Source organism: Malaclemys terrapin, chromosome 4 (assembly GCF_027887155.1).
Source record: "Malaclemys terrapin pileata isolate rMalTer1 chromosome 4, rMalTer1.hap1, whole genome shotgun sequence".
Lineage (NCBI taxonomy): Eukaryota > Metazoa > Chordata > Testudines > Emydidae > Malaclemys > Malaclemys terrapin.
Window position 1 is genome coordinate 36,025,582 of NC_071508.1, and position 13,451 is coordinate 36,039,032.

Consider the following 13,451-nt stretch of genomic DNA (forward strand, 5'->3'; position numbering starts at 1 on the left):
CAGCCACTCTAAGAAACAACTCATGAAAGTGATGCAAATCATCAGCTGCTGTGGGAGGTGGTGGCATGATGGCTTCATCAGATGAAGATGAAGAAAAAATGGAGGACCAGAGGTACCTCTTCATCCTTCTCTCCTTCCAGTTCCTCCTCCAGTGGTGTTATTTGCACAGGATGTGGTTCTGGAGGTCGAGAGATTGTTGAGGGGATGGATGGAGGCCAGTGTGTTTGCAGCAGTGGGGGATAACCGAACTGTTCCCTATACATGGCAGGGTAAGGCTGTAATTTGATGTCAATTGCCCTGATGTTGATGGGGCAAGAGATTCTTGATATTCATCCTCATCGTCCTCGACATCACTAGGGAAAGGAGGTGCCGTCCCTGTTGGAGCATGTGAAGAGTGTGTTGATTGTGAAGTGGGTAAGACTTGGGACTGCTACTGTCTGAGGAGTGGAAAGTCAGATATAGTGAGGTCTGATAGATGTGTGAATTCCTGTGTGTAAGCTCGCCTCAGTGCCAGGGTGAAGTACGGTAACAAGGTGTGATATGGAAAAGAGTCGGCAGATGGTGCCAGAGAGCTTTTCAGAGCTGTAGATTTAGTTGGAGTTTGCAATAGTGAAGATGACTTTTTCTGTGCCAAGGTTTTGTGTGAATACAGCTTTGGTGCCATGGGCAGCATCAGGGCCGAGGACTTTGCTGAAGCAGGCTGTTTTGACGGTGCCAGTGTCCGTGCCAATGGCTTCCTCAGTGCCAGAAACGGTCCTGGAGCTGCAATGAAGTAGAGGGTCCCCTTCTGTCTCTAACAACAGAAGGTGACGCCGATGCTTGTTTCGCCCTATTTCCTTCCTTAGACTGACTGTGAGGGACTGAGACAGTCAGTCTGGGAGCAGATCTGTGCCCCTTGTCAGAAGCTGTTGAAGCTACAGACCGAGTCAGGGATGGCACGCTTGTTTGTACCTCAGAAACTGAAGAAGGGGCCGGTCTCTTCTTACCCTCAGCCCTATCAAAGGATGTTTTGCTCTTGCTAGGGTGAGGGGAGTGAGTGAGGGTCAGTAGATGACCTTGCTGAGCGTGAGGATCTCTCCAGTGAGGAAAAGGAACCGAGGTCCGATGCAGGTTGCAGGGACTTTTCCATGCGAATTAATTTGAGTTTAAGGTTCCCTCTTCTGTCCCTTCAAACCCAGGCAGTGGGAACACTTCTGAGGAATGTGTCCCTCTCGTAGATAGAGGATACACTTTGTGTGGTCATCCGTTATAGAGAAGGCAGCTCTGCAGGAGGGACACCGCTTAAGCCTGGGTGAACTAGGCATAAGTTTGAGGGGGTAGCTTCCCTGACAGGAAGTAGGGAAAAACAGGAGAACGAACTAATTTTTTATTGTTTGTTTTAGGAGGAAGAAAGAGAAATGGGAAACTAACAACGATGAGCAGAAAACAGGAAAGCTACTATCTAAAGAACAACTTGGGCTCTGCTAAGTGTTCCATTCCAGACCACAAGCGGTAGAGAAGGAACTGGTCAGTCCGCACAGCACTATATACACAACCTGTGCACAGTGTGGGGCAGAGGAGGTGCACATGTGTGGTCTGACGGGCACTGCTATTGAAAATCTCAGACTCCAGATGCGAAGGCACTGCTGCACCTACAGCCATGGAAACATCACTCAAAGAAGAAACTAGGGGAATGGTGGGTAGGCCAAGACCCCCAGAATCATAGTGGAAACACTGACTATTTTGATGTCCTTATTCTGTAGAAATAGGGTACCTTCCTGCCCACTGTCAAGGAGTCTCAAGTTTCTAAACACCCTAGTTTCATGCACTTTATCCATACATATGTTAATGAATCTCCCTCAGTGGTCCTCCAAATCTTCCAACACTAGAGAATATCCCTTTCTGCCAGTGTACCTATCTGCACTTCTTCTTATGCTCACATGGGTACCATGTCTGGCTTCTGCACAGTATGGAATCCTAGCTTCTGAAACCTCCTAGGGTATGTGTGTTCTGTGATTAGATTTCACCAACCCTGTAACAAATGTGAATTTCTGAAGCATTCTAATTGACTTACCATGAAGTCACAATCTCCTTGGTCCTTCCAGTCTATCTTGCCAAACTGGTCATCTCAACTTATGTCATCAATGGCTGCTTTACTCCAAAAATCACAAAATACACAAGTCGTTCCAGTCCCTAAGGACCAGTCACTTATCTCAGGTCAATTCACACCTTACACTTCACAGCAAAGACAACGCTGACAGCCAATTCTATAGTAAACTAACTACAGATTTATTAACTAAGAAAAGAAATTACGGAGTTATTTGCAGGTTAAAGGAAGCAGGCATATACACACAGATGAGCTATCAGCTAACCACCAGATTAACAAAGTTGTAGAGATTTGTTCATTCAAAATGTTCTTCAGGGCAAACCCAGAGATAACTCTAGGGGTTTCTGCTTCAGTCTTAGGATCTCTGGCCTTTTCAGTCCAAAAAGCAAAGAGAAACCTTGGTTTTTCTTTGTGAGGCATTTTTATACCTTTGCTCCTCAGAAATCAAGCTGAGAGCAACAGTTCACTGGAAAGTTTCTTCTTCCTGGTGGGGGAGGGAAAGGAGGAATGAACTTTAAAGTTACACAGGCCTTTTCCTTGTTTGATGAGTTACATAGCCACAGAGGTTTCCGATGCAAATGTTTGCTAAAACTTTATGACACGGGGTATAGTTGAGTGAGAACAATCCATACAACCTACTAGTTTTTGAGGTAGTGTAAATGCTGAACACATTCATATAATCTTCAGATCTATTTTTACAATACTAACACACATGACAGGTGGACTGGTTTACAGCTATGAATTTGTCAGTCCTCAGGTGATGCTTTCAGCCTTAGGGTGAGCTGGCATTTGGTCTACCAACATCGCACCACAACCTTAGCCACACTGAGAGCTGGTGTTTCTTTATGGAATTTTGGAATTACAAAGGAAAGAAAGTGGAGATATTCCAGGCACAGATGAAGAGCTCTCTCAATTCCTTGAAAAGAAAAGTGTACCAAGCTACACTGCTGCTGTATGAGACTCACAGCAACACTAAGACTGTTTCAACTAATTGTAGTACATAGGAATAGAGTAATACCCCTTTAGTAGCTTCTTCCCCACACAAAATTCCATCAGGCAATGGGGATAAGCAGGACATCGTGGAGATGGTCACGAGGCCAGGTGGGAGCCTCTGTGGGTTGGGTTAAGTGTCCAGATTCTTAGACTCTAAGCCTTTTAAGGTTTCCCAGTTACACATTTCATATACAGTTTTGGAAACTGGAGACTGGTTTATGGCCTACTATTTTATGAATTTACTATATGCTTCATGCTATATAGGGTATTGCAGGCTGTGTGCTTCTATATAAGTTGCTGCAATATTGATTATGGTATTTTTTGCATTTTATTCCAATTTTAGTATTAAAAGCAGGGCAATAATTTTTTGAAGGAGGAAAAGAAAATAATACATTTAGCATTACAGGGAGCAGGGGATATTTGGTAAGTTTAAAACCCCTCCATCTGTATTCCTACTGGCCATAAATCCTAAGTTCTTTTGCAAAATTTATAAATTAAAGTTGTGTGTAAGTACCACATGGCACCATCTGTTTAACCAGAACACAACGATGGTGCTGTGTAATTAGTTCTTCTTTCCAAACTTCTAGGCTAAATTAGAACCAAGAGAAATGATGAAGGAGTGGATGTTACAGAAGATTTTATTCTCCACTGACTGTTCTTCACACATGGATTCCTACTTCAGGGGATGATTTTGCACCATATGCAGTAATCAAGGATCTGTGTCAGTTAACACTTCCATTGCTGTTAGTAACACAGTGATGATCACATACAGTCCTACTCTGAAATTAATGTTTGGATGGATCTGAATATACAGAATGCTTTATTTTTCTTCGAAGGGTCATTAGTGCTGGGCTCTCTGCAGTTGCTATTAACACCTGCCTTCCTAGAATCATCCATCTTGAGTGAGACACACATTTTCCTTCCATCTCACACTCTGCCATATACAGCAGAATGTCGCACATTAACTCATTTGCAGGACAGCTTCCACTAACCTCCCCTTGCCTCTCCTCAACGCTGCTCCAAGGCCCCTGTAGTACTTCCTCCCATGGCTGCCTACAGCAGCCACTTCTCCAGCACATAGCTTCCTCCTCTTCCTGATTTACTAGTGCTCTGTTATCTCATCTCATAACAAACACGCTCCAGGCCAATGCTGTCGGTGCTCCAGGCATTAGACCCACCAGGCTCAAGCCCTCAGTGGGTTCCCATAAACACTCAGGGTTCCACAGGCACCTTATGGCAGGGGCAATTCTTCATCACACAACTTCCACAAACCTTAACACTTTCTGTCAGGGGTTCCCCAAGTCCTACACACATTGTTTGCTGAGGTCCCTTGAACCCTGGCAGAAGGGCAAAGTTCTTCAGCCCTCGGTTGCACCTCTAGTTGATGCTTAAGCCCTCCCTCTGCTTCAGGCTCCAGCTGTGGGACCACATGTTATGGAGCAGCTGCCTACCCTCAAACTCTGAATTATTCTGCTTTACAGGGCCCAGGGATACTTCAAACTTCTCCCATAGGCCTCCTCAGACAGCTTTAGCCAAGCACAGCCCCTCATAAGCTGCAGTCCCAGCTTCTCCCTTAGAACAAGGTGTCACCATGCCTCAGTGGGTCACAACTGAGACTACCAACTTCAGGACAAACTGCTGAGAAATAAGACAGATGCCAGAGTGGATAAAAATCAATAATTTTAAATAAAAAAAAATCTGATTTTTTTAATCTGATTTTTGTTGATAAAATGCTTTTTGAGGAAAAAAACCTATCTAAAGATAGTTTTAATTAAGATACATTATAGCTCAAAGATAGCTCATCATGGAATAGGGATGATAAATTCTAATTCTATAGTATAAGACAATATATTTATGTAATGTTTAAGAAACATTTTGTAAATTTGTTCCAATAGTTCATGGATTAGGGACCCAATCTTATGGGGTTCCAGGGGCTTCTGTATAGATTATTTAGGTTAATCTTTCTATCTACCCACTGGGACTCAGTGCTCAGTCTAGAAGATACCATCAGAGATGCTTAGTTTTGCAGTTCTCAAACTGTGGATTTGTATCTCCCGAGATAACATGCTTGTTAAAATATATATATAAATAAACAATGTAGAGAGGTGAGAAATAACAGACCTCAACCCTATTGCCCCTCTGCAAATTTGTGTACACAGAGTGAATCCCTTATCTCTCTCTAAAAGTGCAACGTTTCAAACAGTTCAATGAATGAAAGATTGTTGGGGGTGGAATAGATCTGGACAAGGAGAATAAGTCTGGAGATAAATGCGAGAGGGGAGGGACAAGCAGTAGAAACAAAAGTGAAACTATTTGAGCAGCATATTCCAGAAGTCTTGAGGTCTTTCTGAGTGTAGCCTTCATTGATTTGAGATCTACCCTACCATTCTCTCACTAGAAGGGAAAACCTATAATGGCAGCAGGCTGTAAAAGAGACACAGTTGGGGAATATTTTAATGAAGTACCTCTACCTGTGGGTAAGACAGACATGCGTGCAAAATGCAAACAGGGCAACAAATAAATGCAAGGCCTGGTTGTCCAAATGAAACAACATTATGAGAAGTATTCCTTCTCAAGAGGAAGCTACACTGAAGATGATGAAAGGAACATGTCTGAACATACAGGATCTTCAGGTTGGTCAACTTTTTTATTTCATACTTCTTTCTTAAGGACTGCCTGTCTTCCTACTGGACTATTCTTGAATTCTCATGTTTGAGCAAAAAATATAGTTGTTAATCTATGGTACTATCATTTTGATGCAGTGGTGATAAAAAATAAATAGCTGAAATAGGCAGATCTTCCTTTTACAATTTCACCTTTAAAGTAGTACTGAGTGTCAGTGAATGCAATGAGTGATACTAAATGAGCAGTATGGTAATAATAATTAAATAACTGCATTGACTTATTTTGTTTAGGAGAATCCATCCTCAACATACAGGATTCTGAAGACTATCCACTGTGGAAGCAGAGAAAGAACTGACAGGAAGGGGATTGCAATGCATGACAGTTTGTTAGCAAGAGTCAGGCTAACTGTAACCCTAATAATGCGAGATTTGTAGAAGCAAGGATTGTTTGAGGCAAGTGGGAAAGAACTGGGTGAGAAGTTGTTGCGACCTTGTGTAGATAATATGGAATGTAGACTAAGAGTCTACATTAGTGAGAAAAACAAGATATCAGGATGACCTATGTATAAACAAAATGCAGTTGTTGCTCATTGTCGTCTGTAACAAAAGGTATAAATGCTTGCTGTAATTGTTTACCTGTTGAGAAACCTGTTCAGCTCTCTCCCTTTACGCAATTGCTTGAGAGAATAAAACATCAAGAAAGAGCTCTCCAACCTGGAGTCTTCCATAAATAACCAACCCTCCACACAAATGGACTTTACTAAAATAAGATAGGAGATCTACATTACACACTTCACCTCTCTACAAAGGAAAAAGGACCGTAAGCTGTCTAAAATCCTACCTGCCACATGGGGCCACAACAGGGGTACCCCTAACTCACCCAGCAATATCGTCAATTTATCCAGCTACACACTCAACCCAGCAGAAGAGTCTGTCCTATCTCGGGGACTCTCCTTTTGCCCCAGCACCCCCACGAACATGATACAGTTCTGTGGTGATCTGGAAGCCTACTTTCGCCGTCTCCGACTCAAAGAATACTTTCATGATAACACTGAACAGCGCACTGATACACAGATACCCTCCCACCAACAACACAGGAAGAAGAACTCCACATGGACTCCTCCTGAGGGTCGAAATGACAGTCTGGACCTATACATAGAATGCTTCCGCCGACGTGCACAGGCAGAAATTGTGGAAAAACAACATCGCTTGTCTCATAACCTAAGTCGTGCAGAACGCAATGCCATCCACAGCCTCAGAAACCACCCTGACATTATCATCAAAGAGGCTGATAAAGGAGGTGCTGTTGTCATCATGAACAGGTCTGACTACCAGAAGGAGGCTGCCAGACAACTCTCCAATACCAAATTCTACAGGCCACTTTCCTCAGATCCCACTGAGGAATACACTAAGAAACTGCACCATCTACTCAGGACACTCCCTACACTAACACAGGAACAAATCAACATACCCTTAGAGCCCCGACCGGGGTTATTCTACCTACTACCTAAGATCCACAAACCTGGAAATCCTGGACGCCCCATCATCTCAGGCATCGGCACTCTCACTGAAGGACTGTCTGGATATGTGGACTCCCTACTCAGACCCTACGCCACCAGCACTCCCAGCTATCTCCGTGACACCACAGATTTCCTGAGAAAACTACAATGCATTGGTGACCTCCCAGAAAACACCATCCTAGCCACCATGGATGTAGAGGCTCTCTACACAAACATCCCACATACAGACGGAATACAAGCTGTCAGGAACAGTATCCCTGATGATGACACAGCACAATTTATTGCTGAGCTCTGTGACTTTATCCTCACGCACAATTATTTCAAATTTGGTGACAATATATACCTCCAGACCAGTGGCACCGCTATGGGCACCCGCATGGCCCCACAATATGCCAACATTTTTATGGCTGACCTGGAACAACGCTTCCTCAGCTCTCGTCCACTCATGCCCCTTCTCTACCTACGCTATATTGATGACATCTTCATCATCTGGACCCATGGGAAGGAGACCCTGGAAGAATTCCACCATGCTTTCAACAGCTTCCACCCCACCATCAACCTCAGCCTGGACCAATCTACACGGGAGGTCCACTTCCTGGACACCACCGTACAAATAAGCGATGGCCACATTAACACCACCCTATACCGAAAACCCACCGACCGCTACGCCTACCTTCATGCCTCCAGCTTCCACCCCGGTCACACCACACGATCCATCGTCTACAGCCAAGCACTGAGGTACAATCGCATCTGCTCCAACCCCTCAGACAGAGACCAACACCTACAAGATCTTCAGCAAACATTCTCAAAACTACGATACCCACACAAGGAAATAAAGAAACAAATCAACAGAGCCAGACGTGTACCCAGAAGCCTCCTGCTACAAGACAGGCCCAGAAGAGAAACCAACAGAACTCCACTGGCCATCACCTACAGTCCTCAGCTTAAACCTCTCCAACGCATCATCAGTGATCTACAACCCATCCTGGACAATGATCCCTCACTTTCACAGACCTTGGGAGGCAGGCCAGTCCTCGCCCACAGACAACCTGCCAACCTTAAGCATATTCTCACCAGCAACCACGCACCGCACCATAACAACTCTAACTCAGGAACCAACCCATGCAACAAACCTCGATGCCAACTCTGCCCACATATCTACACCAGCAACACCATCACTGGACCTAACCAGATCAGCTACAACATCACCGGCTCATTCACCTGCACGTCCACCAATGTTATATATGCCATCATATGCCAGCAATGCCCCTCTGCTATGTACATTGGCCAAACTGGACAGTCACTACGCAAGAGGATAAATGGACACAAGTCAGATATCAGGAATGGCAATATACAAAAACCTGTAGGAGAACACTTCAACCTCCCTGGCCACACAATAGCAGATGTAAAGGTAGCCATCTTACAGCAAAAAAACTTCAGGACCAGACTCCAAAGAGAAACTGCTGAGCTCCAGTTCATTTGCAAATTTGACACCATCAGATCAGGATTAAACAAAGACTGTGAATGGCTATCCAACTACAGAAACAGTTTCTCCTCCCTTGGTGTTCACACCTCAACTGCTAGCAGAGCACCTCACCCTCCCTGATTGAACTAACCTCGTTATCTCCACACTGATATATACCTGCCTCTGGAGATTTCCATTACTTGCATCTGAAGAAGTGAGGTCCTTACCCACGAAAGCTTATGCTCTTAGTACTTCTGTTAGTCTCAAAGGTGCCACAGGACCCTCTGATGCTTTTTACAGATTCAGACTAACACGGCTACCCCTCTGATACTTGAGAGAATAAAGTATCTGACTTTGCTGTACCCAATCAAAAGAGTGAGAACTGTGTTTTTCTCCGACACCACCTTCAACAAGTGACAAAGAGTCCTGTGGCACCTTTAAGACTAACAGATGTATTGGAGCATGCTCCAATACATCTGTTAGTCTTAAAGGTGCCACAGGACTCTTTGTCACTTTTTACAGATCCAGACGGCTACCCCTCGGATACTTGACACCTTCAACAGTTATCTGCCAATGATACTGTTTCAGTTACATCATGTATGTCACATAGCCACAGTATATCATCTGTAGCAAAAGGAAAAAAAATCTCCATCATCCAGAAACAACCATAGATACATTTGTGATAAGAACCAGTGAATTACAAAAAGAGGTGTAATTGATGAAAAAATTGCCCAGTTTGTTTATGCAACAAACTCTCCTTTCAGTATGATTGAGAACCCACACTTCATTAACATGGTTCAGTCATTAAGACCAGGATTCAGTCCACCCAACAGGGCAGATGTTGCAGGCAAATTGCTGGATAAAGTGTATGAAAGAGAAATTGAATAGTTTGCAAAAAGTCTAGAGGGTAAAATCGTTAACCTGAGTCTTGATGGGTGGAGCAATGCCCACAATGATCCTGTTGTATGTGCTTGTGTGACAACAGAAGAAGGGAATGTCTTCCTTACCGAAACAATTGATACATCAGGAAATGTACACACAGAAGAATACCTACAAGAAGTAGCAGTAAAAGCTATAACAAACTGTGACAAAAAATTCAATTGTCTAGTATGCAGCTCGGTCACAGACAATGCTACAAATATATCCAAGATGAGAAGAAATTTAGAAGAGAGTGAAGAAAGTCCCAAGCCAATAACATATGGTTGCAGTGCTCATTTGATGCACCTCCTAGCCAAAGACTTTAGTGTTCCAGAAATAAAGGCTAATGTTGTTGAAATTGCAAAATACTTCCGTAAATTTGCAGCAGTTGCTCTGAAAAAAGTGGGAGGAAACAAGCTAACTCTCTCACAAGACATGTGTTGGAACTCAGTAGTGGACTGTTTTGAGCAGTATATCAAGAACTGGCCTAAGCTGATGACAGTTTGTGAACAAAATCGTGAAAAAATAGATGGCACTGTCACAGCCAAAGTTCCCAACCTTGGGCTTAAGAGAAATTTGAACACATGCTGAGTACCCTGAGGCCTATTTCTGTAGCCTTGAACAAAATACAGGGAAATAACTGTTTTATTGCTGATGCTTTTGGAAGGAACTGAATGAGCTCTTAAAAGGAGAAATATGCAATGACAGAGTTAAATTATAAGAAATACAGGTATAGAGCCAAAACTCATAACTTCAGATACAAACATGATACATGCATACCAACAGCATAATCACATTCAGCAAATCATAACCTTCCCATAGACACCTTACTGACACACATTATATAAGATTGGTTGCAATTATATAACAGTGATAGCAACAATGATCTACATGGTAATATTTTAATCAGATAACATCACACAGGGCCAAACCAGCCTCCCTTGCTGGTTTTCTGGCTTTGCCTGGCTTCCCCCTGCACCCACAGAGCTGTTTTACATTATGCTTCCCCCGAGTCACAAACTCCCACCGGGTACATGGCCCTGAGAATGTCTGGCCATACAGGGGCTGAGACCTCATAACAATAACACTGCCCAGACCAGGTAGAGCCAGCATAGGCATATTTGTCCTTAAGTAGAATTCTGGACAGAGCTGCAAACCAACCCACATCTGAACCACCAGTACAAAGAAGCCAGGATCAAAATGACAAAGAAGGAAATGGTACAATAGGGGCAGTAACAGTTATGAAAAGTGGTGAGAAAACCAAACCAAACAAAGCTTCAGAGATCTGCAGTCCAGAAAGGACCATTACTTCATGTTGTCCTACCTCCTGTATAATACAGGCCATTGAATTTCACCCAGTTTCCCCTGTATTGAGCCCAGTAACTTGCATTTGATTAAAGTAGATCTTCCAGAATGGCACGCAGTCTTGAATACTGTAAGAGATGGAGAATCCATCTTTTCCCTGGGCACTATAAAGCCAGCGTAGGTGGCCATCTCAGGATTGCCCTGGCCAGGTGGGTTTCCCATGATGGGGCTCTATACCACCACTGCCCCAGATGGCCAGGAAAAGAGGGCACATCTGCAGCATTGTTGTGCTCTGACAATTCCTGGTTAGAAGTGGGACAGAAACATGGCAAACATCTGTTTTTGACACCCCTTTGAGTATTATGGCAACTGGAACTCAGCTGGATACAAGAATATGGCTCAGCTGTAGCGCAGGACTAAACATGAACTAAAGATGAACATGATCACTCTCTGGAAACACTGTATCAGAAAGGAACACTCCAAAAGAGAGTATTTGTTTAGGTTGGTCCAGAAGAATACAACTAGGAGTAATGGGCTAAAATTGAGTAGGAAAATATAGGCTGAACCCCAGGAAAATCTTCCTGAATGTGAGAACTACCATATTATACTGTAGAAAAGTCTTCAGAGAGAAGTGGTTTTAGCATTTAATGAACACAGATAATTAATGTTGGAAATGGAATAGGGCTCATTCATCCACAGTAAACTGATGGCCCACTTCCGGGGCAATATGAATTTCCACAAATTTGAGTTTCTTCCAAAGTCTTAGATTTGTAGGAATTTGTGCATATGAATGGTTTTTATTTTTCTTTCTTACTTATACAAAAGCCTTAAAATATTCCTTGGGAAAATTGGCAGTTTAACTGTACAAAACAAGGAAAGTGGTAAGGACAGAGTAATCTGACATTATAAACACTCCTCAGTGTTTGGCATAATTTCTGCTGCACTAGCACAAGAAAATGCAGGAACAACCTGTTATGGGACATTTCAGAATTTTCTGCTTCTATACACATTCTACTTCTTTTTCTTTTGGTAACATTTCTTGATGAGGAAGTTTCAATTGTAGGAAGAATGTTTCCTTTTTTTCTCTCAATATACTGAAGCAAAATCTGACAGGGTTTATTTTGTGAGATTACAGTGGCCATTTTACTAACTGTACCAATTCCCAAATGCACAACGTTTAATGCAGTGGAATGTGGAGCCGACTGCTCTATCACAGATGTTAAGTGAAAATTGTAGAGATAATCTTGCAAATCAGGTCACTCTAAACATAAACTACTTCATTTACAAAACACAAAGCTAAGAGAGCAAATTAGAGACCCAATCCTGCAGTCCTTACTAAGGCCAAATTTATGTGTACATTCCATTGCCTCCCCCAGTTCCCGCAAACATTCCTTCAAAAGGGAGGAGTTACAAGCTGCCTGGTAGGTTTGGAGAATATCAGAGAAATGGGCTATTTCTCTCATCACTCATGACTGCTCCCACTCCAGCTCACTGGAGCCTAGGGTTGCCAACTTGGTCAAACCAGATGCCATTGCCACAAATGACATCCGGTCTGTCTGATCCAACCGAGTTGGCAAACCTATGGGAACCAGAACTGCACAGAAGGGCTTTCAGGGGCTGGAGGGAAGGAAGAGAAAGATGGACATATGCAAGCGCTCCTCCCTTCTTCACTGCTAAGGCTGGGGCGTCTGATTCAGTCATCCCTTCACTTGGGGCAGCAGAGAGGAACATTTCACCCTTCATATCATTACAGCTCCCACCCCCACTGCCCCACCCCAGTTACTTTCTTTTACTTCTAACACAGCTCCAGAGATCTTTCAAGACATTTTGGAACCAGAGCAAATGGAATCTGTTATACTCTCTTCTGGCTTTAATACAAATATATAAACAAACTATACAAATATATAAACCTGCAAACATACACCCTCCATTTCAGGAGGGAGCAGAGAGCTTACCACACCCATATATTCCTTTGTCTATCTGCACTGAAGATTCTGGCTTTCTCCGTAAAACTCGACTGACTGTAATATGATCTTAGCTCACTAAAAATATCATGCACTGTGGACTCACCATGAGGCACTGGAAAGAGTTTGTTTAGACTGAGTTTCAGGTGTTTTTTTTTTCCATTCAGAAATGGAGGACAGCTGTTCTCTGCAATCTGTTGTGATCAGAGCATAATTCCACTTTTGCATGTGGCCCCTGCATTTCCTGTCTCTTCAAAAGCAGTGTTAGAACTAGCCCTGCCCTTTTCCCAGAGTATCAAAGGGAAAACTTTTGCTGGGGAAGTGGTAAGAAAAACAGGAACCCTCTCCCCATCATAGCCTCTTTCAGAATGAAAAACTAGCACTTTACAGGAAAGGCTGGAAGGGAGAAAACAACTAGAGTTGCAAACTCATTAATTTATTGTTAGTAGTGTGATTTTGGCCCCAGCTTTAGTCCATATTGTGATGTTGTGAAAAGCTGCAGCCTTCTCACAGTTTTGAGAAGCAAAATGAGAGACCTTTTCCTCATCCAATGTTCTGTAGCCTCATGGAAAGTAC

General features: G+C 43.2%; 1 protein-coding gene across 3 annotated transcripts in view; it reads right to left on the reverse strand.

Moving 5' to 3' along the window:
• Positions 1-13,094, reverse strand: part of LOC128836348 (NACHT, LRR and PYD domains-containing protein 3-like) — a 136,835-nt gene extending 123,741 nt beyond the window's left edge. For 2 of the 3 annotated variants that reach the window (XM_054026554.1, XM_054026553.1), the window contains exon 1: positions 12,982-13,093. The gene's annotated coding sequence lies outside the window, so the exon portion shown is untranslated. Of the gene's footprint in view, positions 1-12,981 lie in introns of all 3 variants that reach the window. The other variant, XM_054026556.1, reaches the window with a different exon arrangement.
• Positions 13,095-13,451: the final 357 nt, after the last annotated feature.